The sequence below is a fragment of the Bombina bombina genome, chromosome 6 (genome assembly GCF_027579735.1).
Source record: "Bombina bombina isolate aBomBom1 chromosome 6, aBomBom1.pri, whole genome shotgun sequence".
NCBI classification, from domain to species: Eukaryota; Metazoa; Chordata; class Amphibia; order Anura; family Bombinatoridae; genus Bombina; species Bombina bombina.
This window is the reverse complement of record NC_069504.1, coordinates 1,095,732,379-1,095,756,629: the sequence shown is the minus strand read 5'-3', so window position 1 is coordinate 1,095,756,629 and position 24,251 is coordinate 1,095,732,379.

The window sequence follows — 24,251 nt, the reverse complement described above, 5'->3', positions numbered from 1 at the left end:
ACAGGTTTAAATTCAGGCTTGATCCTGACCAAGGCCTGACTAAACGCTTGAACGTCTGGGACATCTGCCAGACGTTTGTGTAAAAGAATAGACAAAGCAGATATTTGTCCTTTTAAGGAACTATCTGATAATCCCTTCTCCAATCCTTCTTGGAGAAAGGACAAAATACTAGGAATCCTAATCTTACTCCATAAGTAACCCTTGGATTCACACCAACAAAGATATCTGTGCCAAATCTTATGATAGATTTTCCTGGTAACAGGCTTTCTAGCCTGAATCAGGCGATCAATGACCGACTCAGAGAAACCACGCTTTGATAGAATCAGGCGTTTAATCTCCAAGCAGTCAGACGCAGATAAATTAGATTTGGATGGTTGAATGGACCTTGGATTAGAAGGTCCTGCCTCATTGGCAGAGTCCACGGTGGAACAGATGACATGTCCACCAGGTCTGCATACCAAGTCCTGCGTGGCCACGCAGGCACTATCAGAATCACCGAAGCTCTCTCCTGCTTGATTCTGGCAACCAGACGTGGGAGGAGAGGAAACGGTGGAAATACATAAGCCAGATTGAAGGACCAGGGCACTGCTAGAGCATCTATCAGTACCGCCTGGGGATCCCGGGACCTGGACCCGTAACAAGGAAGTTTGGCGTTCTGTCAGGACACCATCAGATCCAATTCTGGTGTGCCCCATAGCTGAGTCAGCTGGGGAAATACCTCCAGATGGAGCTCCCACTCCCCCGGATGAAAAGACTGACGACTTAGGAAATCCGCCTCCCAGTTCTCTACCCCTGGGATATGGATTGCTGAGAGATGGCAAGAGTGATCCTCCGCCCATCGGATTATTTTGGTTACCTCCATCATCGCTAGAGAACTCAATGTTTCTCCTTGATGATCGATATAGGCTACAGTCGTGATGTTGTCCGACTGAAATCTGATGAATTTGGCCGCAGCTAGCTGAGACCATGCCTGAAGCGCATTGAATATCGCTCTCAGTTCTAGAATGTTTATCGAGAGGAGAGATTCCTCTCGAGACCATAAGCCCTGTGCTTTCAGGGATTTCCAGACTGCACCCCAGCCTAGCAGGCTGGCATCTGTCGTTACTATGAGCCACTCTGGCCTGCGGAAACACATTCCCTAAGACAGGTGGTCCTGAGACAACCACCAGAGAAGAGAATCTTTGGTCTCTTGGTCCAGATGCAGTTGAGGAGATAAATCTGCATAATCCCCATTCCACTGTTTGAGCATGCATAGTTGCAGTGGTCTGAGGTGTAGGCGGGCATAAGGAACTATGTCCATTGCCGCTACCATGAGTCCGATTACCTACATACACTGAGCCACTGATGGCCGAGGAATAGAATGAAGAGCTCGGCAAGTGATTAAAAGTTTTGATTTTCTGACCTCCGTCAGAAATATTTTCATTTCTACCAAGTCTATCAGAGTCCCTAGGAAGGAAACTCTTGTGAGAGGGACGAGAGAACTCTTTTTTATGAGTGAGATGGGTGGTAACTAGCCAGAGAACAAGCTATTATGCTATTGTTCGTTTCCAGGTTGAGCGCTTCTCTCTTTTTATTTATGCAAATTATGACATTTTGGGAAGTCTCCCTAAGTGTGATGCGGGAATCCAGACGTGGACCCGTTGCTCAGTGTGCCTAGAGGGTTATGGCTGCACCTCACTGACGAGGCCCACAACAGGCCGAAACGTACGTCTGGGGTTTTGCTGTTTCTCTCGTTCAGAGAAGGATTGCCTGGTATTTCGGGGCTGGACTGTACTGTGAAGTCAGGATCAGACTGATATGCTTCAGGAAAGTTTTTCTCTGTGAAAGGCACATGTTGAGCAAAAAGAGGCTGCTTCTTGGGTGGTAACTAGCCAGAGAACAAGCTATTATGCTATTGTTCGTTTCCAGGTTGAGCGCTTCTCTCTTTTTATTTATGCAAATTATGACATTTTGGGAAGTCTCCCTAAGTGTGATGCGGGAATCCAGACGTGGACCCGTTGCTCAGTGTGCCTAGAGGGTTATGGCTGCACTTCACTGACGAGGCCCACAACAGGCCGAAACGTACGTCTGGGGTTTTGCTGTTTCTCTCGTTCAGAGAAGGATTGCCTGGTATTTCGGGGCTGGACTGTACTGTGAAGTCAGGATCAGACTGATATGCTTCAGGAAAGTTTTTCTCTGTGAAAGGCACATGTTGAGCAAAAAGAGGCTGCTTCTTGGGTGGTAACTAGCCAGAGAACAAGCTATTATGCTATTGTTCGTTTCCAGGTTGAGCGCTTCTCTCTTTTTATTTATGCAAATTATGACATTTTGGGAAGTCTCCCTAAGTGTGATGCGGGAATCCAGACGTGGACCCGTTGCTCAGTGTGCCTAGAGGGTTATGGCTGCACCTCACTGACGAGGCCCACAACAGGCCGAAACGTACGTCTGGGGTTTTGCTGTTTCTCTCGTTCAGAGAAGGATTGCCTGGTATTTCGGGGCTGGACTGTACTGTGAAGTCAGGATCAGACTGATATGCTTCAGGAAAGTTTTTCTCTGTGAAAGGCACATGTTGAGCAAAAAGAGGCTGCTTCTTGGGTGGTAACTAGCCAGAGAACAAGCTATTATGCTATTGTTCGTTTCCAGGTTGAGCGCTTCTCTCTTTTTATTTACGCTTTCCTTGTAAACCAAGCAGTTTAGAGAAAACCTCTGTGAGGGTTTTATTCATAACTATGGCCATGTCTTGTAAAGTAAATGAATTTGATGCATTAGAGGTACTTGTCGTCACTTGTACGGGCGTTACTGGTTGTGACACTTGGGGAGAGCTAGATGCTAAACCCTCATTTCTTTCTAACTGAGAATCATCTATTGCAATATTTTTAAGTGCTAAAATATGCTCTTTATAATCTATAGACATATTAGTGCAAGTGGGACACATTCTAAGAAGGGGTTCCACAATGGCTTCTAAACACATAGAACAAGGATTTTCCTTGGTGTCAGACATGTTAAACAGGCTAGTAATGAAACAAACAAGCTTGGAAAACACTTTAATCAAAGAAAATAACACTTTAAACAAAAACGGTACAGCTTTTTGTGCAGAAAAAAAGCTGCACAAACTCTGCAAAACAGTGTAAAAAAGCAGTAAACAAACAAAATTTTTACAGTAGCATCATAAAGCCTTAGTAACTTTGCACCACTATGCAGATAAACAATTAACCCCTTAATGTAAAAACCGGATTGAAAAAACTTCAAAACCGGTAATATAACGTTCAGCACCTTGCCACAGCTCTGCTGTGGCGCCTACCTGCCCTTTAGGAACGATTTGTGGGGAAAAAAACCTCTTTACAGCCCTCACATACAGCAGGAATCTCTGGAGAAGTAGCTGGATGCTTCTGAGGTAAATAAACTGTGCAACTGAAAATAGGCCCCTCCCACCTCACTCAATGTTATGGGGCCTAAAAGAAACACCACAGAGTGTTTCTTAAACTAGCCATGTGGGTTAATAACCATTAAACAAGCCACAAAGACCCCTTAAAGTTCCTCAAAAAACGTTATATTTGTAATTAAACCAAAACGTTTTTTCCTATTAGTGTCACCAGTAACTATGAGCCCTTTATGCAAGCTTGGATTCTTCTTTTACTGAATACAGCTTACCTTTCCCTCATGGGGATATTGCCAGTCTTTTCTAGAAATAACAGTCTGTCTAGAAAAAAATAGACTGAACATACCTTAATGCAGTTTAGCCTGCAAACTGTTCACCCAACTGAAGTTTTCCTGTACTCTTCAGCCCTTGTGAGAACTGCAGTGGATCTTAGTTACAAAATGCTAAGATCATCATCCTCCTTGCAGAAATCTTCATCCCTTTTCTGCCAGAGAGTAAATAGTACACACTGGTACCATTTAAAATAACAAACTTTTGCTTGAGAAAATAAAAACTAACATTTTTGTCACCACACTCACTTTACCCTTCCTAGCAGTTAAGCAGGCAAAGAGAATGACTGGGGGGTGGAGCTAAGGGAGGAGCTATATAGACAGCTCTGCTGTGGGTGCTCTCTTTGCCACTTCCTGTAGGGAAGGAGAATATCCCACAAGTATGGATGAATCCATGGGCTCGATACCTGTTACAAGAGAAAATATATATATTTTTTAAATGACTGTCTCTTTAAATATTTCAAAGCGGAATTGCGATTAAAAATACACCCTAACTAAGGACCTCTACACCTCAGCAGAACTGATACCCTTTCACAGTATAGAAAATCTAGTCAGACACAGGGTTATATCAGGAGAAATCTTTCCGGTCTAGCAGGCACAGCAGACGACGTTCTAATTAAATCTTGAGAGCGGAAGCGTGTAGGTTATGTGATCGCATGTGATCGTGATTTAAAATGTCCAATCACAAGCTGGAAGCCAAGATTTTTGCAGTCTTGCACTAAACTAATATTCTAGTTTACATCGCAGCTGCTATCTAAACCATTAAACCATTTTAAGACCATGGTGTCAAGGTTTTTTCCCTGTTTTGTTTGCCATGTGCTGCTGGCAGCCATTTTACTCACCTCTCTTGCTGGCTCTGGTGCATACTGTGTGATGCTGCTCATTTCCTGCACTTCCTTTTATGGCCAGACTGGTATACATCATCCGTGTGAGACAGGATGCAGTCTCAGAATTGTGATGTCATCACTTATTATTTAAAGAACCTCTGTTCAGTATGCTTTGCCCTTGCATTGTCTCAGACCTGTTTGTGAGAGCTCCTGTCTGACGTCCCTCCTGGTTCCTGATCCCTGGCTTGTTCCTGACTCTGCTGTTCTCCTTGTTCCTGATTCCGGCTCGTCTGACTACTCGCTTTGGATCCTGAATCCGCTCGTCTGACTACCAGTTCTGGTTTTGATTCCTGGCATGTTATTTGACTTGTGGACTTTTTAATATTTTTTGCTATTAATAAAGGTGTGATTATTTTTGCACTTCTCGTCTCAGTCTGATTCCTGGCACCCTGACATTATGCAAGGGCCATGAATCCTGATTGTGCTAATAATCTACCTTTACCTGCCATAATATCAAGGATGGATTAACAGGATCACCGCTTGGATCAATTTGCACTAGCCCTGCAAACCCTGCTGACTCGCACTGCACATTTGGACCAAAGTGTCCCGCAACTTATGGCTACTCCTGTTTCCGCTGCTGCACCTAATCCTACCAGGAGCATGTCCGGTTCTGCACCTCTACCTCAGCGATATGGAGGCGATCCTAATCAGTGCAGAGGGATTTTGAACCAGGTGGGCATTTACTTTGAGATGTTACCTCAGGCATTTCCCTCTGACAGAGCTAAGGTGGGATTTATCTTCTCGTTACTCTCTGACACAGCTCTTGCCTGGGCTAATCCCTTGTGGGAGACTAATAAACCTGTGATTTCAAATTACCCTGCATTTGTGGCCTCCTTTCAAAGGGTATTTGATGTTCCGGCTCGCGGCGGAGAGGGCCTTTAGGAGGAGGGAGGGGCTCTGCCTCTATTGTGGGTTACAGGGTCACCTTTTGAAGTCTTGTCCTACACGGCCGGGGCAGACCTTGGGTGGTTTATCCTCGTCCCCGGAACAGCTTAAGGAGAAACCTTTGGTTACGGTTGTCCTTTCCTGGGTGGACTCCTCCATAGTCACTCAGGCTCTTGTTGACTCTGGTGCTGCGGGCTATTTCATTGACAGTGCTTTTGTATCAAAGCACTCCATTCCTGTTTTGCCTCCGTCCGTTCCGCTTGCTATTGAGGCCATTGATGGCAGGCCCTTTCAGCCCGCACTCATTACTCACAAAACTGCTCCGTTATTCATGGCTGTTGGAGTTCTCCATTTTGAAACCCTTTGCATTTTCCGGTTGTTCTGTGTTATCCCTGGCTCCAACAGCACAAACCCAGTCTCGACTGTTGCAGGTCCGAAATGTTGTCGTGGTCTCCGCAATGTATTTCCACTTGTATTCAGAAAGCAGTTAAAGTCTTGTGCACTTCTTCGATATCTCAATTGCCAGAGGAATACCGAGAGTTCCTAGACGTTTTTGACAAGGTGCGTGCCGGTACATTGCCTCCTCACCGGTCTTACGATTGTGCCATGGACCTGCAACCCGGAGCCATTCTTCCTCGGGGCCGGGTTTACCCTCTGTCTGTTGCAGAGAATTGTGCTATGGAGGAGTATGTTGCCGATGCTCTGTCACGGGGGATCATCCACAAATCCTGCTCTTCTGCAGGTGCTGGCTTCTTCTTTGGGAAGAAAAAGGGTGGCAAGTTAAGACCATGCATCAATTATAGGGGTCTTAATCGTCTTACCATTAAGAATGCTTACCCTATTCCGCTCATTACGGAACTCTTTGACCGCCTTAAGGGAGCTACGGTCTTTACTAAACTTGATTTGAGAGGAGCGTACAATCTCATTAGGATGTCCTACGAGATATGTTGCAACAGTGTGTTGTGGTGTAACTAGACGACATCCTCATACACTCACCCAGACTTGAGGTTCATCGTTCTGAGGATACACGGGTTCTTCAGAGACTACGTGAGAACGGCCTGTTTTGTAAACTCGAGAAATGTGAGTTCCATCAGACTCAAGTAACCTTCCTATGTTATGTTATCTCCGCTGCAGGGTTCTCCATGGATCCTGACAAGTTATCTGCAGTTCTGCAGTGGCCTCGCCCAGTTGGTCTTCGGTCTATTCAACGTTTTTTGTGGTTCGCCAATTACTATAGAAAGTTTAAGGCCTTTGATAGTCTTAAGACTGCCTTTGCTGCTGTTCTAGTTCTGGCTCATCCTAACCCTGTCCTGCCTTTCGTTCTTGAGGTCGATGCGTCTGAGACTGGAGTAGGTGCCCTCTTGTCTCAACGTCCTACGCCTGACGGTTCCTTGCATTCGTGTGTTTTCTTCTCTAAGAAATTGTCTCCAGCGGAGTGCAATTATGAAATTGGCGACAGAGAATTACTAGCCATAATTTTATCACTCAAGGAATGAAGGCATCTTCTCGAGGGTACTAGTGTGCCAGTGCTCATTCTTACTGACCACAAGAATTTAACTTATCTATCTGAAGCAAAACGTTTGTCGCCCCGACAGGCCAGATAGGCACTATTTTTGTCTCGGTTTAATTATGTGGTCTCCTACCTGCCTGGTAGTAAGAATGTTAGGGCTGATGCCCTATCTCGACAATTTTCGCCTCTGTCCAAGGAGGAGTCTGTACCTACTCCAGTTACACCTCCTGACCATATTTTGGCTACCATATGTACTAATTTGACTTCTCCCTTGGGGGAGGAGATCCTGGCTGCACAAATCAATGCACCTCCTGAGAAACCTAGTGGTAAGTGTTTTGTTCCTGAGAGTCTTCGAACTAAGCTTTTGCACACTTACCAGTATCCTAAAGCCGCAGGTCACCCAGGCAAGAACCACATGACTTGGTCTGTCACTCGACAATTCTGGTGGCCAGGTCATCGTTCTGATGTTGCTGCGTATGTTGTCTCCTGCTCAGTTTGTGCACAGAATAAGACTCCTCAACGTCTTCCTGTGGGTCTTCTTCAACCTATTGCTAATGGTGAGCGTCCTTGGACACATATTTCCATGGACTTCATTGTTGAACTCCCTGTTTCCAATGACAATACTGTTATCCTTATGGTGGTTGACCGTTTTTCTAAAATGTCAAGTTGCCTACCGCTCAGGAGCTTGCTTCTATTTTTGCCCGGGAGGTCTTCCGTTTACATGGGTTACCCAAGGAGATAGTGTTGGACCAGGGTAGCCAGTTTGTCTCCAGATTTTGGCGTTCCTTTTGTGCTCAAATGGGGATCCAGCTTTCCTTCTCCTCGGCATATCACCCTCAATCCAATGGGGCTGCGGAACGGTCTAATCAAGCTCTGGAACAGTTCTTCCGTTAATATGTCTCAGATCACCACAATAATTGGTCTGAACTGTTACCTTGGGCAGAGTTTGCTCGTAATAGTGCTATTAATGCTTCCTCCAAGTTATCCCCGTTCATGGCGAATTATGGGTTTCAACCATCCTTATTGCCCGATTCATTCATGTCTCAGGGTATTCTGGCTTTGGAGGAGCATCTCTAGCAACTCCATTCCAAGTGGGTGCAGATTCAGGACTGCCTTCATCGTTCTATGCAGCGCCAAAAGTTCCAGGCTGATCGTAGGCATTTGCCCACGCCTTCCTACCAGGTTGGTGAGAGAGTTTGGCTGTCCTCCTTGAACTTGAACCTTCGTGTGCCTTCCAGTAAACTGGCTCCCCATTATGTTGGTCCTTTTCGAATACTCCGACGGATCAATCCTGTGGGCTACACTCTTGACCTTCCTCCTGCAATGTGCATCTCCAATGTTTTTCATGTCTCCCTCTTGAAACCATTGGTTTGTAATCGGTTTACCACTGTGTTGCCTTGTCCCCGTCCTATCTTTGTTGAAAACCATGAGGAGTATGAGGTCAGCAGCATTATTGACTCTCGTATGTCCAGGGGCCGCGTACAGTATTTGGTTCTGATTTACTGGAGGGGCTATGGTCCAGAGGAGCTCTCATGGGTTCCCTCCTCTGATGTTCATGTCCCGCCCTCCTCAGTGCCTTCCATGTCCGTTTCCCCAATAAGCCTTTTGTCCTCCTGCGGGGGAGGGGTCGTTGAGGGGAGAGTACCGTCAGGATTTTTTCCCTGTTTTGTTTGCCATGTGTTGCTGGCAGCCATCTTACTCACCTCTCTTGCTGACTCTGGAGCATACTGTGTGATGCTGCTGATTTCCTGCACTTCCTTTTATGGCCAAACTGGTATACATCATCCGTGTGAGACAGGATGCAGTCTCAGAATTGTGATGTCATCACTTATTATTTAAAGGGCCTCTGTTCAGTATGCTTTGCCCTTGCGTTGTCTCAGACCTTTTTGTGAGAGCTCCTGTGTATTACCTGGCTGTCTGACGTCCCTCCTGGTTCCTGATTCGTGGCTTGTTCCTGACTCTGCTGTTCTCCTTGTTCCTGATTCCGGCAGGTCTGACTACTCGCTTTGGCTCCTGACTCGGCTCGTCTGACTACTCGCTTTGGCTCCTGACTCAGCTCGTCTGACTACCAGCTCTGGTTTTGATTCCTGGCTTGTTATTTGACTTGTGGACTTTTTATTATTTTTTGCTATTAATAAAGGTGTGATTATTTTTGCATTTCTCGTCTCAGTCTGATTCCTGGCACCCTGACACATGGCAAGCTGAAGTTTTTACATGCAACATCTAGCTTGTGGTTGGACATTTTACATAAAGCACATCCAGTCACCACGTAATGATGCATGTAAAAAGACTGCTATGTTTTTAATCTTTTCAATTGCTTTATGCCTGAAGAAACGACCGGTGTATGGTCCAGAAACGCGTTTTCAAACCAGGTTTCAACTTAAATTGTGAGCGCTTTTTCAACTATCTTTACATTTTGTAATAGCAGAAATACATTATGAGGCGCCCCTTGTCTTTTTGATTTTCACAGAGGTGACCCTTTCATCTGGTTGTAGAAGTGGAGCAGCCTTTTATTGTTTCACATATACTTTGGGCAATTCAGGATTGTATCATATGTTTATATTTCATTGGACATTGCCTATGATTCAAAACCACTTATATTATTATTGGTTTTGACACTTTGAATTCAATATTTGTATTTATTATTTATAGCAATTATTGGTTTTGTACAAGAAAGGAAAAAGGAAACACAGCACATCCATGATTCACAGTATCGTTTTATTCACCAAAAAATGACACGCAACATAAATACACTTACAGGATAGAAGTGTATGGAAAGCATTTCGGCACAATGCCAACTCGATAAAACCGCTGTTATCCTCGAGGGGATTCCAAAGACGCCGACCTACAGAGGTTTTATCGAGTTGGCATTGTGCCGAAGTGCTTTCCTTACACTTCTATCCTGTAAGTGTATTTATGTTGCGTGTCATTTTATGGTGAATAAAAAGATACTGTGAATCGCGGATGCAGTGTTTTTCCTTTTTCCTTTCTTGTACAGCTTCTTGCCTTGGGATCGAACACAGTTGGAGTGCTGTAAATATTCGGCTGCTCCGCACACAGCAGGACAACTTATAACACCCACATTAAGTGATTCACCAAAATCGCACTCCTTTTAAACGTATTGACTAGACCTTACAGGACTGATCATGTTGGGACTAAGTTAAGTGTGCATACTACTTTCGTTATATATTGTATTATACGTTTTTTTTACTGTGTGTCTTTTGAATAGTGTGTACTTTCTGGGTTTTATTGCGATGCTTATCATCTATCAGTTTTTGCTATATCTTGTTTCAGTGTTTATACGGCAGCAATATGACTCAGGAAGGGCGTTCTGAGATAAACAATGAAATATATATTGAGACACATAGAGAGATACTTCATGATACTAATCAAAGAGATAATGGAGATTTGTATGATAGGACTAATACGATTAATGTGAATTACAATACACATGCAGATATGCTTAAATATAGAGTGAGATCATATGAATTGTTGGGAGAGTCTGATACTAATAATATTTTGGTAGAGGATGGTTTGTCACTATTAAGGACACTGGAAAAATTATTGATAAGTGACACAAAAGAATGGCATGATCTGACCCTCTTGGATAATTATGTACTTCACAATATTATTCCGAGGGGGTTACGCATTTTTAAATATCCTGCTTTCAATTTAGATGATGTGGAGTTTTCCACTGAGTGGGATAGTATCTTACATGAATGCTCTATGAAACTGATTAAACTTTTAATTAAATATAGAGAAATGAGAGTAGAAAAACTTAAAGTTAAAATTGAGGAAATTGATAAGAAAATTATACCACAATTGAAAGATGAAAAATTAAGCACTTTGCATAAACTATATTAGCACGTACGAACACATTAAATATGAAGTTAAGAGCAAAAAAGGCATTTAAGTTAAAAAGAGATATTGAGGACTATAAAAAAGATGACCTGTTTCCTTTGAGAAAAAGGGGGCATAATATGGCTAGGAAGAATAATGGACGAAATTACAGCTCTGGCAACAAAAATAATAACAATGTTACTAAACAAAGAGCAGAGAAAAATAAGGAAGGGAATTCCAATAAAAAGGGAATTTGGAATTAATAAAAAATAAGGAGGGACTAATAGAAATGTAGGAGAACAAATAACTGCTAGTAACATTAAAGCAGATCCACGTCAAGCTGTACCTATAAAGAAATATAACGATAACACAATACCTAATAATTCATATAATAGATATGAAATCTTTAGTCATAACAATGAGGAAGATATCAACAAATGGACTACAGAAGGGGCCAAACCAAAATATCAAGATCAACGAGATAGCCACTATAGATATGAGAATAGAGGTCCAACTTCTTCTTTTTTAGAGAGGGAGAGACAACATTGGACTCCTCCAAGAACATAAAGATATTATCAGGAGGATTGGAGACAGGACAGGGATATGAGGAAGGAACCAATGAAAAGAGGCAGAGAACAAAGAGAGGATGTGTAGAGGAGTGGCAGTGGTTCAGGGAAAGAAAAAAGGCAAGAATGAACTAGAGAAAGCGAAACAGGATATTTTCAATTTATCACATAAAGAACTTAATGATAATGAAATTAAACTTTTGGGTAAAGGGCTAAAATTTGCACCCAAACATCCACCCAACAAGTTTGAAATGTATATAGATCTTCAGAAATGTATTCAAAAATTAACCCTAAAAAGGTATTTTTTAAAAGATCAAGGCATAAAACCTTTATCAAATCTTGATTCACTAGATATTAAATCTGTTTCGGTCCTCAAATCCTTAGAGAGAGACTAATATATAATCAATAATGAACCTTCAGAAATAACATTGGACCTGATGGATTTGAGCATATATGAGGAAGAAGTAATACAGCAACATAGATCTATGTTTAATCCCATACATGCCCAAGGAGAATATATATGAATATTTAATGATTTGGTAACTAGAGAATTCAATGAAGCATTTGACAAAAAAGCTGGGGGTTTTTGTACATAAATTTAATGATAATATTAGTACTCAAGAAAGACAGGCTTTAAGAAATCTAATGACAGATACTAGTGTGGTGATTAGACAGGCAGATAAGGGGGTTGGGATAGTAATTCAAGATCGACAGGAATATATAGGGGAAGCAGAAAACTTGCTCAATGATGAATTTACCTATTCTAAACTACAAAAAGATCCAACTATTGAATGTAACAAGATACTGAGAGATATTCTAGTAAAAGCAAAGGATATAGGTATTCTAAATAGTGATGACATTGGATATATATATATAATCCTTGTCCGAAAATTGCAACATTTTATCACCTCCCAAAAGTCCATAAGGATGCTGTAAAACCCCCAGGTAGGCCAATAATATCGGGCATGGACTCTGTGAGTAGCAATCTGTCTGTCTATATAGATAGATATCTTCAACCAATGGTTAAAACCATTAGGTCATATATTGAAGATACTTCTGATATTATTCAGAAGTTGGAAGGGATGCAATGGGAACCAAACTGTTTATGGATCACTTGTGATGTTTCCTCCCTCTACACGAATATCCCACATGATTTGGGTGTGGAGGCCTTTAGGGATATGTGTAGAGGGTGGAACATCCAAGATCATCATGTGGATTTCCTATCGGAAGCCATACTTTATATATTACAGTACAACTACTTCCAATTTGAAGGTAAATTTCATAAACAAATACGAGGAACGGACATGGGTACTACCATGGCCCCCTCGTATGCAAATATATATATGTCCATTTCTGAAAATACGTATATTTGGAATAACAATCCATTCATTCATAATCTATATAAATGTTATCACTATATAGATGATAGATTGATAGTATGGAGAGTAATGAAGAATCAGTTGAGTTCATGAAATATATTAACAAGAACAATTATAATTTTACATTCACTGGCCTAGATTTAGAGTTTGGCGTTAGCCGTAAAAACCAGCGTTAGAGGCTCCTAACGCTGGTTTTAGGCTACCGCCAATATTTGGAGTCACTCAAAATAGGGTCTAACGCTCACTTTTCAGCCGCGACTTTTCCATACCGCAGATCCCCTTACGTCAATTGCGTATCCTATCTTTTCAATGGGATTTCTCTAACTCCGGTATTTAGAGTCGTTTCTGAAATGAGCGTTAGACATCTAACGACAAAACTCCAGCCGCAGGAAAAAAGTCAGTAGTTAAGAGCTTTCTGGCCTAACGCCGGTTTATAAAGCTCTTAACTACTGTGCTCTAAAGTACACTAACACCCATAAACTACCTATGTACCCCTAAACCGAGGTCCCCAAACATCAACGACACTTGGAAAAAAATTTTTAACCCCTAATCTGCCGACCACCACCTACGTTATCCTTATGTACCCCTAATCTGCTGCCCCTAACACCGCCGACCCCTGTATTATATTTATTAACCCCTAATCTGCCCCCCTCAACGTTGCCTCCACCTGCCTACACTTATTAACCCCTAATCTGCCGACCGCAAAGCGCCGCCACCTACGTTATCCTTATGTACCCCTAATCTGCTGCCCCTAACACCGCCGACCCCTATATTATATTTATTAACCCCTAATCTGCCCCCCACAGCGTCGCCTCCACCTGCCTACACTTATTAACCCCTAATCTGCCGACCGGACCTGAGCGCTACTATAATAAAGTTATTAACCCCTAATCCGCCTCACTAACCCTATAATAAATAGTATTAACCCGTAATCTGCCCTCCCTAACATCGCCGACACCTAACTTCAATTATTAACCCCTAATCTGCCGACCGAATCTCGCCGCTATTCTAATAAATGTATTAACCCCTAAAGCTAAGTCTAACCCTAACACTAACACCCCCCTAAGTTAAATATAATTTAAATCTAACGAAATTAATTAACTCTTATTATATAAATTATTCCTATTTAAAGCTAAATACTTACCTGTAAAATAAATCCTAATATAGCTACAATATAAATTATAATTATATTAGAGCTATTTTAGGATTTATATTTATTTTACAGGTAACTTTGTATTTATTTTAACCAGGTACAATAGCTATTAAATAGTTAAGAACTATTTAATAGCTAAAATAGTTAAAATAATTACAAATTTACCTGTAAAAGAAATCCTAACCTAAGTTACAAATAAACCTAACACTAGACTATCAATAAATTAATTAAATAAACTACCTACAATTAACCTAACACTACACTATCAACAAATTAATTAAATACAATTGCTACAAATAAATACAATTAAATAAACTAGCTAAAGTACAAAAAATAAAAAAGAACTAAGTTACAAAAAATAAAAAAATATTTACAAACATAAGAAAAATATTACAACAATTTTAAACTAATTACACCTACTCTAAGCCCCCTAATAAAATAACAAAGCCCCCCAAAATAAAAAAATGCCCTACCCTATTCTAAATTACTAAAGTTCAAAGCTCTTTTACCTTACCAGCCCTGAACAGGGCCCTTTGTGGGGCATGCCCCAAGAAATTCAGCTCTTTTGCCTGTAAAAAAAAACATACAATACCCCCCCCAACATTACAACCCACCACCCACATACCCCTAATCTAACCCAAACCCCCCTTAAATAAACCTAACACTAAGCCCCTGAAGATCATCCTACCTTGTCTTCACCATACCAGGTTCACCGATCGGTCCAGAAGAGCTCCTCCGATGTCCTGATCCAAGCCCAAGCAGGGGGCTGAAGAGGTCCATGATCCGGCTGAAGTCTTCATCCAAGCTGGCCAGAAGAGGTCTTCCATCCGATTGAAGTCTTCATCCAAGCGGCATCCATCCGGAGCGAAGCGGCAGCATCCTGAAGACCTCCACCGCGGAACATCCATCCTGGCCGACGACTGAACGACGAATGACGGTTCCTTTAAATGACGTCATCCAAGATGGCGTCCCTCGAATTCCGATTGGCTGATAGGATTCTATCAGCCAATCGGAATTAAGGTAGGAATATTCTGATTGGCTGATGGAATCAGCCAATCAGAATCAAGTTCAATCCGATTGGCTGATCCAATCAGCCAATCAGATTGAGCTCGCATTCTATTGGCTGATCGAACAGCCAATAGAATGCGAGCTCAATCTGATTGGCTGATCGGATCAGCCAATCGGATTGAACTTGATTCTGATTGGCGGATTCCATCAGCCAATCAGAATATTCCTACCTTAATTCCGATTGGCTAATCAGCCAATCGGAATTCTAGGGACGCCATCTTGGATGACGTCATTTAAAGGAACCGTCATTCGTCGTTCAGTCGTCGGCCAGGATGGATGTTCCGCGGTGGAGGTCTTCAGGATGCTGCCGCTTCGCTCCGGATGGATGCCGCTTGGATGAAGACTTCAATCGGATGGAAGACCTCTTTTGGCCCGCTTGGATGAAGACTTCAGCCGGATCATGGACCTCTTCAGCCCCCCGCTTGGGCTTGGATCAGGACATCGGAGGAGCTCTTCTGGACCGATCGGTGAACCTGGTATGGTGAAGACAAGGTAGGATGATCTTCAGGGGCTTAGTGTTAGGTTTATTTAAGGGGGGTTTGGGTTAGATTAGGGGTATGTGGGTGGTGGGTTATAATGTTGGGGGGGGGTATTGTATGTTTTTTTTTACAGGCAAAAGAGCTGAATTTCTTGGGGCATGCCCCGCAAAGGGTCCTGTTCAGGGCTGGTAAGGTAAAAGAGCTTTGAACTTTAGTAATTTAGAATAGGGTAGGGCATTTTTTTATTTTGGGGGGGCTTTATTTTATTAGGGGGCTTAGAGTAGGTGTAATTAGTTTAAAATTGTTGTAATATTTTTCTTATGTTTGTAAATATTTTTTTATTTTTTGTAACAGTTCTTTTTTATTTTTTGTACTTTAGCTAGTTTATTTAATTGTATTTATTTGTAGCAATTGTATTTAATTAATTTATTGATAGTGTAGTGTTAAGTTAATTGTAGGTAATTGTAGGTAGTTTATTTAATTAATTTATTGATAGTCTAGTGTTAGGTTTATTTGTAACTTAGGTTAGGATTTCTTTTACAGGTAAATTTGTAATTATTTTAACTATTTTAGCTATTAAATAGTTCTTAACTATTTAATAGCTATTTTACCTGGTTAAAATAAATACAAAGTTACCTGTAAAATAAATATAAATCCTAAAATAGCTCTAATATAATTATAATTTATATTGTAGCTATATTAGGATTTATTTTACAGGTAAGTATTTAGCTTTAAATAGGAATAATTTATTTAATAAGAGTTAATTAATTTCGTTAGATTTAAATTATATTTAACTTAGGGGGGTGTTAGTGTTAGGGTTAGACTTAGCTTTAGGGGTTAATACATTTATTAGAATAGCGGCGAGATTCGGTCGGCAGATTAGGGGTTAATAATTGAAGTTAGGTGTTGGCGATGTTAGGGAGGGCAGATTAGGGGTTAATACTATTTATGATAGGGTTAGTGAGGCGGGTTAGGGGTTAATAACTTTATTATAGTAGCGCTCAGGTCCGGTCGGCAGATTAGGGGTTAATAAGTGTAGGCAGGTGGAGGCGACATTGTGGGGGCAGATTAGGGGTTAATAAATATAATATAGGGGTCGGCGGTGTTAGGGGCAGCAGATTAGGGGTACATAGGGATAATGTAAGTAGCGGCGGTTTACGGAGCGGCAGATTAGGGGTTAATAATAATATGCAGGGGTCAGCGATAGCGGAGGCGGCATATTAGGGGTTAATAAGTGTAAGATTAGGGGTGTTTAGACTCGGGGTACATGTTAGAGTGTTAAGTGCAGACGTAGGAAGGGTTACCGCATAGCAAACAATGGGGCTGCGTTAGGAGCTGAACGCGGCTTTTTTGCAGGTGTTTGGGTTTTTTTCAGCTCAAACAGCCCCATTGTTTCCTATGGGGGAATCGTGCACGAGCACGTTTTTGAGGCTGGCCGCGTCCGTAAGCAACTCTGGTATCGAGAGTTGAAGCTGCATTAAAAATGCTCTACGCTCCTTTTTTGGAGCCTAACGCAGCCTTTATGTGGACTCTCGATACCAGAGTTATTTTTATGGTGCGGCCAGAAAAAAGCCGGCGTTAGTTTTTCGGGTCGTTACCGACAAAACTCCAAATCTAGGCCACTGAGATTAATGATAGGGATAAAATAGATTTTTTTAGATATTACCTTTTTCATCAAAGATAATATGGTTGCCACGAAAAATTATAGAAAACCTTCAGATAGAAACAGTTTCTTGAATGCAGAAAGTGGGCACTTGAGAAGCTGGAAGGAGAATATCCCATATGGACAATTTAGAAGGTTGAGAAGAAATTGCACATATGAGGAAGATTATATAGAAGAAGCAAACATACTGCGGGATTACAAAAAAGGTTATGATAAGGACTTAAGAGATGGAGTAAAAGAAAAATGCCGTATAATCCCTAGAAATGAGATCATGAAACCTAACAGCAAAAGAAATAAAAATAGGGAACATGATAATCAGGTCAAATGTATAACTACGTATAGTGAAGGTGCCAAATTAGTCAAAACTATTTTAAATAAGCATTGGGAAATACTATCAGGAGATCCAGTTCTAAAAAACAATATAGGAAAGAATCCTCAGATAGTGTTTAGAAAAAAAATCAGAATTTAAAGAGCCTTATAGCACCATCGAAACTTAAAAATAATATGAATAGCACAGCCTTTTCATCCAATTGGTTAAAAGTACAACCAGGGACTTATAAATGTGGCAGAAAAAGCTGTATTATGTGTGAGTGTATAATCAAAGGTAATGAAATTTTTAATTATGATACTACAAAAAAGTTTCATGTAGAGGTTAGGGGTACGTGTCAGTCAACGTATGTGGTTTATCAACTTTTATGCAAATGTAGCAAAACATATGTAGGTCGCACTAAAAGGAGTATCAAGAGAAGATGGTATGAGCATGTTGAGAATATAAAAACAGGGTATGACAAGCAAACGCCTAGATTACGAGTCTTGCGTTAGCCTTAAAAAGCAGCGATGAGAGGTCCCAATGCTGCTTTTTAGCGCCCGCTGGTATTACGAGTCTGGCAGGTACAGGTGTACCGCTCACTTTTTTCCTCGACTCAAGCTTACCGCAAATCCCCTTATGTCAATTGTGTATCCTATCTTTTTAATGGGATTTTCCTAACGCCGGTATTACGAGTCTTGGTAGAAGTGAGCGGTAGACCCTCTCCTGTCAAGACTCATACCGCATTTAAAAGTCAGTAGTTAAGAGTTTTATGGGCTAACGCTGTAACATAAAACTCTTAACTAAAGTGCTAAAAAGTTCACTAACACCCATAAACTACCTATTAACCCCTAAACCGAGGCCCCTCCCCCCACATCGCAAACACTAAAATAAATTTTTAACCCCTAATCTGCCGACCGGACATCACTGCCACTTTAATAAATATATTAACCACTAAACCGCCGCACTCCCGCCTCGCAAACATTAGTTACATTTTATTAACCCCTAATCTGCCATCCCTAACATCGCCGACACCTACCTACATTTATTAACCCCTAATCTGCCGACCTCAACGTCGCCACTACTATATTAAATTTATTAACCCCTAAACCTAAGTCTAACACCCCCTTAACTTAAATATAATTTAAATAAAATGAAATAAAATTACTATCATTAAATAAATTAATCCTATTTAAAACTAAATACTTACCTGTAAAATAAACCCTAAGATAGCTACAATATAACTAATAGTTACATTTGTATCTATCTTAGGGTTTATATTTATTTTACAGGCAACTTTGTATTTATATAATAACTACCTAGTTAAAATAAATACAAATATACCTGTAAAATAAATCCTAACCTATGTTACAATTACATCTAACACTACACTATCATTAAATTAATTACCTAAACTAACTACAATTAAATACAATTAAATTAAATAAACAAAAGTAAAAAAAAACCCCACTAAATTACAGAAAATAAAAAAATAATTACAAGAATTTTAAACTAATTACACCTAATCCAATCCCCCTAATAAAATAAAAAAGCACCACAAAATAATAAAAATCCCTACCCTATACTAAATTACAAATAGCCCTTAAAAGGGCTTTTTGCGGGGCATTGCCCCAAAGTAATCAGCTCTTTTACCTGTAAAAAAAAAAATACAATACCTCCCCCAACATTAAAACCCACCACCCATGCACCCAACCCTACTCTAAAACCCACCCAATACCCCTTAATAAAACCTAACACTAACCCTTTGAAGATCACCCTACCTTGAGCCATCTTCACCCAGCCGGGCACAAGTGGTCCTCCAGAGGGGCAGAAGTCTTCATCCGATCCAGCCTGAAGAGGACCTCCAGAGAAGGCAGAAGTCTTCATCCAGGCGGCATCTTCTATCTTCATCCATCCGGAGCGGGTCCATCTTGAAGCCAGCCGACGCTGAGCATCCTCTTCTTCCGACGACTCCCGACGAATGAAGGTTCCTTTAAATGATGTCATCCACGATGGCGTCCCTTGAATTCCGATTGGCTGATAGGATTCTATCAGCCAATCAGAATTAAGGTAGGAAAAATCCTATTGGCTGATGCAATCAGTCAATAGGATTGAAGTTCAATCCTATTGGCTGATCCAATCAGCCAATAGGATTGAGCTTGCATTCTATCGGCTGTTCCAATCAGCCAATAGAATGCGCGCTCAATCCTATTGGCTGATTGGATCAGCCAATATGATTTTTCCTACCTTAATTCCGATTGGCTGATCAGCCAATCGGAATTCAAGGGACGCCATCTTGGATGAAGTCATTTAAAGGAACCTTCATTTGTCGGGAGTCGTCGGAAGAAGAGGATGCTCTGTGTCGGCTGGCTTCAAGATGGACCCGCTCCGGATGGATGAAGATAGAAGATGCCGTCTGGATGAAGACTTCTGCCCCTCTGGAGGTCCTCTTCTGGTTGGATCGGATGAAGGCTTCGGACCGTCTGGAGGACCACTTGTGCCCGGTTGGGTGAAGACTTCTCACAGTAAGGTGATCTTCAAGGGGTTAGTGTTAGGTTTTATTAAGGGGGGATTGGGTGGGTTTTAGAGTAGGGTTGGGTGTGTGAGTAGTAGGTTTTAATGTTGGGGGGTTTGTATTTTTTTTTACAGGTAAAAGAGCTGATTACTTTGGGGCAATGCCCCGCAAAAGGCCCTTTTAAGGGCTATTTGTAATTTAGTATAGGGTAGGGATTTTTATTATTTTGGGGTAACTTTTTTATTTTATTAGGGGGATTAGATTAGGTGTAATTAGTTTAAAATTCTTGTAATCATTTTTTTATTTTCTGTAATTTAGTGGAGGGTTTTTGTACTTTTGTTTATTTAATTTAATTGTATTTAATTGTAGTTAGTTTAGGTAATTAATTTAATGATAGTGCAGTGTTAGATGTAATTGTAACTTAGGTTAGGATTTATTTTACCGGTAAATTTGTCTTTATTTTAACTAGGTAGCTATTAAATAGTTAATAACTATTTAATAACTATTGTAGCTAGTTAAAATAAATACAAATTTACCGGAGCGGCAGATTAGGGGTTAATAATATAATGTAGGTGTCAGCGATGTCAGGCGTGGCAGATTAGGGGTTAATAAGAGTAATATTAGGGGTGTTTAGACTCGAGGTTCATGTTAGGGTGTTAGGTGTAGACATAAATTTTCTTTCCCCATAGGCATCAATGGGGCTGCGTTAGAAGTTGAACGCTGCTTTTTTGCAGGTGTTAGGTTTTTTTTCAGCCGGCTCAGCCCCATTGATCCCTCTGGGTAAATCGTGCACGAGGATGTTTAGCCAGCTCACCGCTACCGTAAGCAGCGCTGGTATTACAGTGAGATGTGGAGCTAAATTTTGCTCTCCGCTCACTTTTTTGTGGCTAATGCTGGGTTAAAAATGACCTGTAATACCAGCGTTGTCTTAAAGGGACATGCCACCCACATTTTTTCTTTTATGATTTAGAAAGAAAATGCAATGTTAAACATATTTCTAATTTACTTATATTATCTCATTTGTTTTATTCTCTTGATATTCTTTGGTGAAAAGCATATCTAGATATGCTCACTAGCTGATTATTGGTTGCTGCACATAGAAGCATCATGTGATTGGCTCACCATGTACATTGCTTTTTATTCAAATAAGGATATTTAAAAAATGAAGCTAAATAAATTATGGAAGTAAATTGTAATTTTGTTTAAATTTCTATTCTCTACCTGAATCATGAAAGAAAGATTTTGGGTTTAGTGGCCCTTTAAGTGAGTGGTGAGAAAAAACTGTGCGTTAGCAACGCAAGCCTTACCGACAAAAACTCGTAATCTACCCGATAGTGTCTCTATTCATTTTAGAATAATACATAATAAAGACCCTTCAGACCTTAGGATTAGAGTTCTAGAGCAGATAAAACCAGGTCCCTGTGCTAATAGGGGACTCTTACTCCTTAGGAAGTGTGAAACTAAGTGGATCCATCGTTTAGAGTGTCTGGAACCGAAAGGGTTGAATATAGATCTAGACCTGCAAGCGTTTATGAATTAATTGTTAAGTATAGTTATTTCTGCAAGTTCAGTTAGAGATTTCGATACTATAGTTTATGTTCGTTATTTAATATAGTATAGCATCATTTGTGTGCTTTTTTTCTATGTATATATTTTATCTACTGATTTATTTGTAGAAAGTTTTATATGAGATATGAATGTTATTTTATTTTATTGATACATAGTATTTTGATACTTTATACAGTAATAGTATTATCAGCATTTCTTTTAATTGTTATATATATTATAGTTTGTATTATGTATTATGAAATTTTAGGTTATCTTTTCGCCTTATATCTCTTTTTTTGGATAATGAGAGGATATGGTTTGTGATATTATATATGCAATCTTATTGTATTTTTATACCATCTAAAATTTGCCTCTTATTATCTGCTTATGTATTATATTGTGCTTATGTAGTATGGTACATGGCAAGCTGTATAACCCGCAATTTATAATGAACTACCGCCACAATGTATAATGTCGTAATATGTGACGTATGGCGAGGTGGGAGGTTTCAAGAAAGGTTAAAATCTGTCCCGGCTATCTGTAGGAATATCCATTCTTTGTGAAACCCTTGAGAAAGTCTGCCTGTGAGCAGATGAAACGCGTAGGGAGGAGCCTACAGGAGACTCTAGGACACTATTGAGACTGTAAGGATTTGCACACAGCTGCAGAGAGGGCGTTGAAACCAAACGCTGCAGGTCAGCGTCTTTGGAATCCTCTCAAGGATAACAGCGGTTTTATTGAGTTGGCATTGTGCCGAAGAGCTTTCCTTACACTTCTATCCTGTAATAGTATTTATGTTGCGTGTCATTTTTTGGTGAATAAAAAGATACTGTGAATCGCGGATATGCTGTGTTTCCTTTTTCCTTTCTTGTACAGCTTCTTGTCTTGGGATCGAACACAGTTGGAGTGCCGTGAATATTCGGCTGCTCCGCACACAGTAGGACAACTTATAACACCCACATTAAGTGATTCACCAAAATCGCACTCCTTTTACCAGTATTGACTAGGCCTTACAGGACTGATCACGTTGGAACTAAGTTAAGTGTGCATACACTTTGGAATAATTTTAAACTAGTAACTACTTTCGTTATATATTGTATAATACGTTTTTTTACTGTGTGTCTTTTGAATAGTGTGTACTTTCTGGGTTTTATTGCGCTGTTTATCATCTATCAGTATTTGCTAATTATTGGTTTTGGCATTTTATTTACTATTTATAGCAGTTTCACTCTTTCACTATTTTTGCAAGAAAAAACACATTTTATTGAACACTTAATTTATTGTCACCATTTTACATGTCAGTGCGCCTCCTTAAGGTATCTGTTTAAGATTTCCCTACATTTTCTCTATATATATTTATGTGTTAATATGTGTATGACTATATAGTATATGTATATATATATTTAACAATGCTGACCATCACTTACCCCCTTTGTTCTGCTAGGTTCTCATGCCATGTCTCACGGCATGAGAACGAGGCTCCCATTAGAGTTTATGTAAGTGTGCTCTTCTGAGCGCAATGCTTCCTTGTACTATACTGTAGTCTATTCAGTGTGCAATAGCAATATGTCTAAAAAACATAAATACTTTATTGCTAAAATGCTAACCAACATCTGAGCCTTCAGTGACTCATAATCTTTTTGCTGGTGGTGTGTATATATAGGTGAGTATATGTGTATACATGTGTATTTATGTGTTTATACAAAAGCAAGAGGTGTCTAATGTCCCTTTGCAGTTAGACACAGTTATAGGCATGCATTATGTATCTTTATGCTTGGAGCACAACCTGCATACTTATTGCCTGCTGATTATTTTATACATGTTTGCATTACACAGATGAGGTTTAAGAAACATGCCCTTTATGTATCTGCTACCAGAAAAGCAAGGGTTTTACCTCATTCATGCACTAAAAAAAAGTGCCTCTCACCTCGTGAGCGGTTTGTGAACCAGATAAAACTGTGCCGGTTACCATAGCAGCAGACAGGTGAGATCAGGACAGAAGTTAAACAGACAGATAAGGAGCACAGGAAGAAAGGTAATATTTATTTATGTGCCCCTATAAATCACGGCTGCTGCACTAACTAGACAAAATGCTTCTTTGTGCTTTGCTCAGACTTGTTTTTATTTTGTCCCGGCAGGTGTCACACGTACATCTGTGAGCGTGGCGTGCGCTAATGGATGCAAAGGTTTCACATGGTCATGCTCTACTTACCATTTCAAATGCCTGTCAGAAACATGTTCCATATATCACAATACATGCAAGGAGGTCAAGTTACACTGAAAGCTCACAGTAACTTAGTCTTGCAACTCAGTGTATGGCAGGAGCCGCTGGAAGAACTCAGCGAGCTGCAGTGCTTACTGTATAAATTACTATCATTCCTTTGTAATTTATACGAAGACGATAAAAACGTCCTTTTTCACAATAATGGGAATACACCCTATACAAATACCATACTGAACTCTAGATTTCATCATGTTTACAGAGATACAGTATTCTACTATGTTTACATACTTGCAATCATTTAAAGTTTAGTTGGGCTAAAAATATATTTTCAACCTCATCCACAGTTGCGGACTCTGGCAGAACCTCCTATTGATGTTTGTTGGCCGAAACTGCTATGGTCTTAAATTAACATTTAAATACAGAAGAAATGCATAACCCACAACTACACAACACAAACAATGCAATATCATTTGCCCTGAATACCATGACTTGAAAGATGTTTTGATCTTAAGGAAGCAGAATCTCTTCCCCCACACAGGA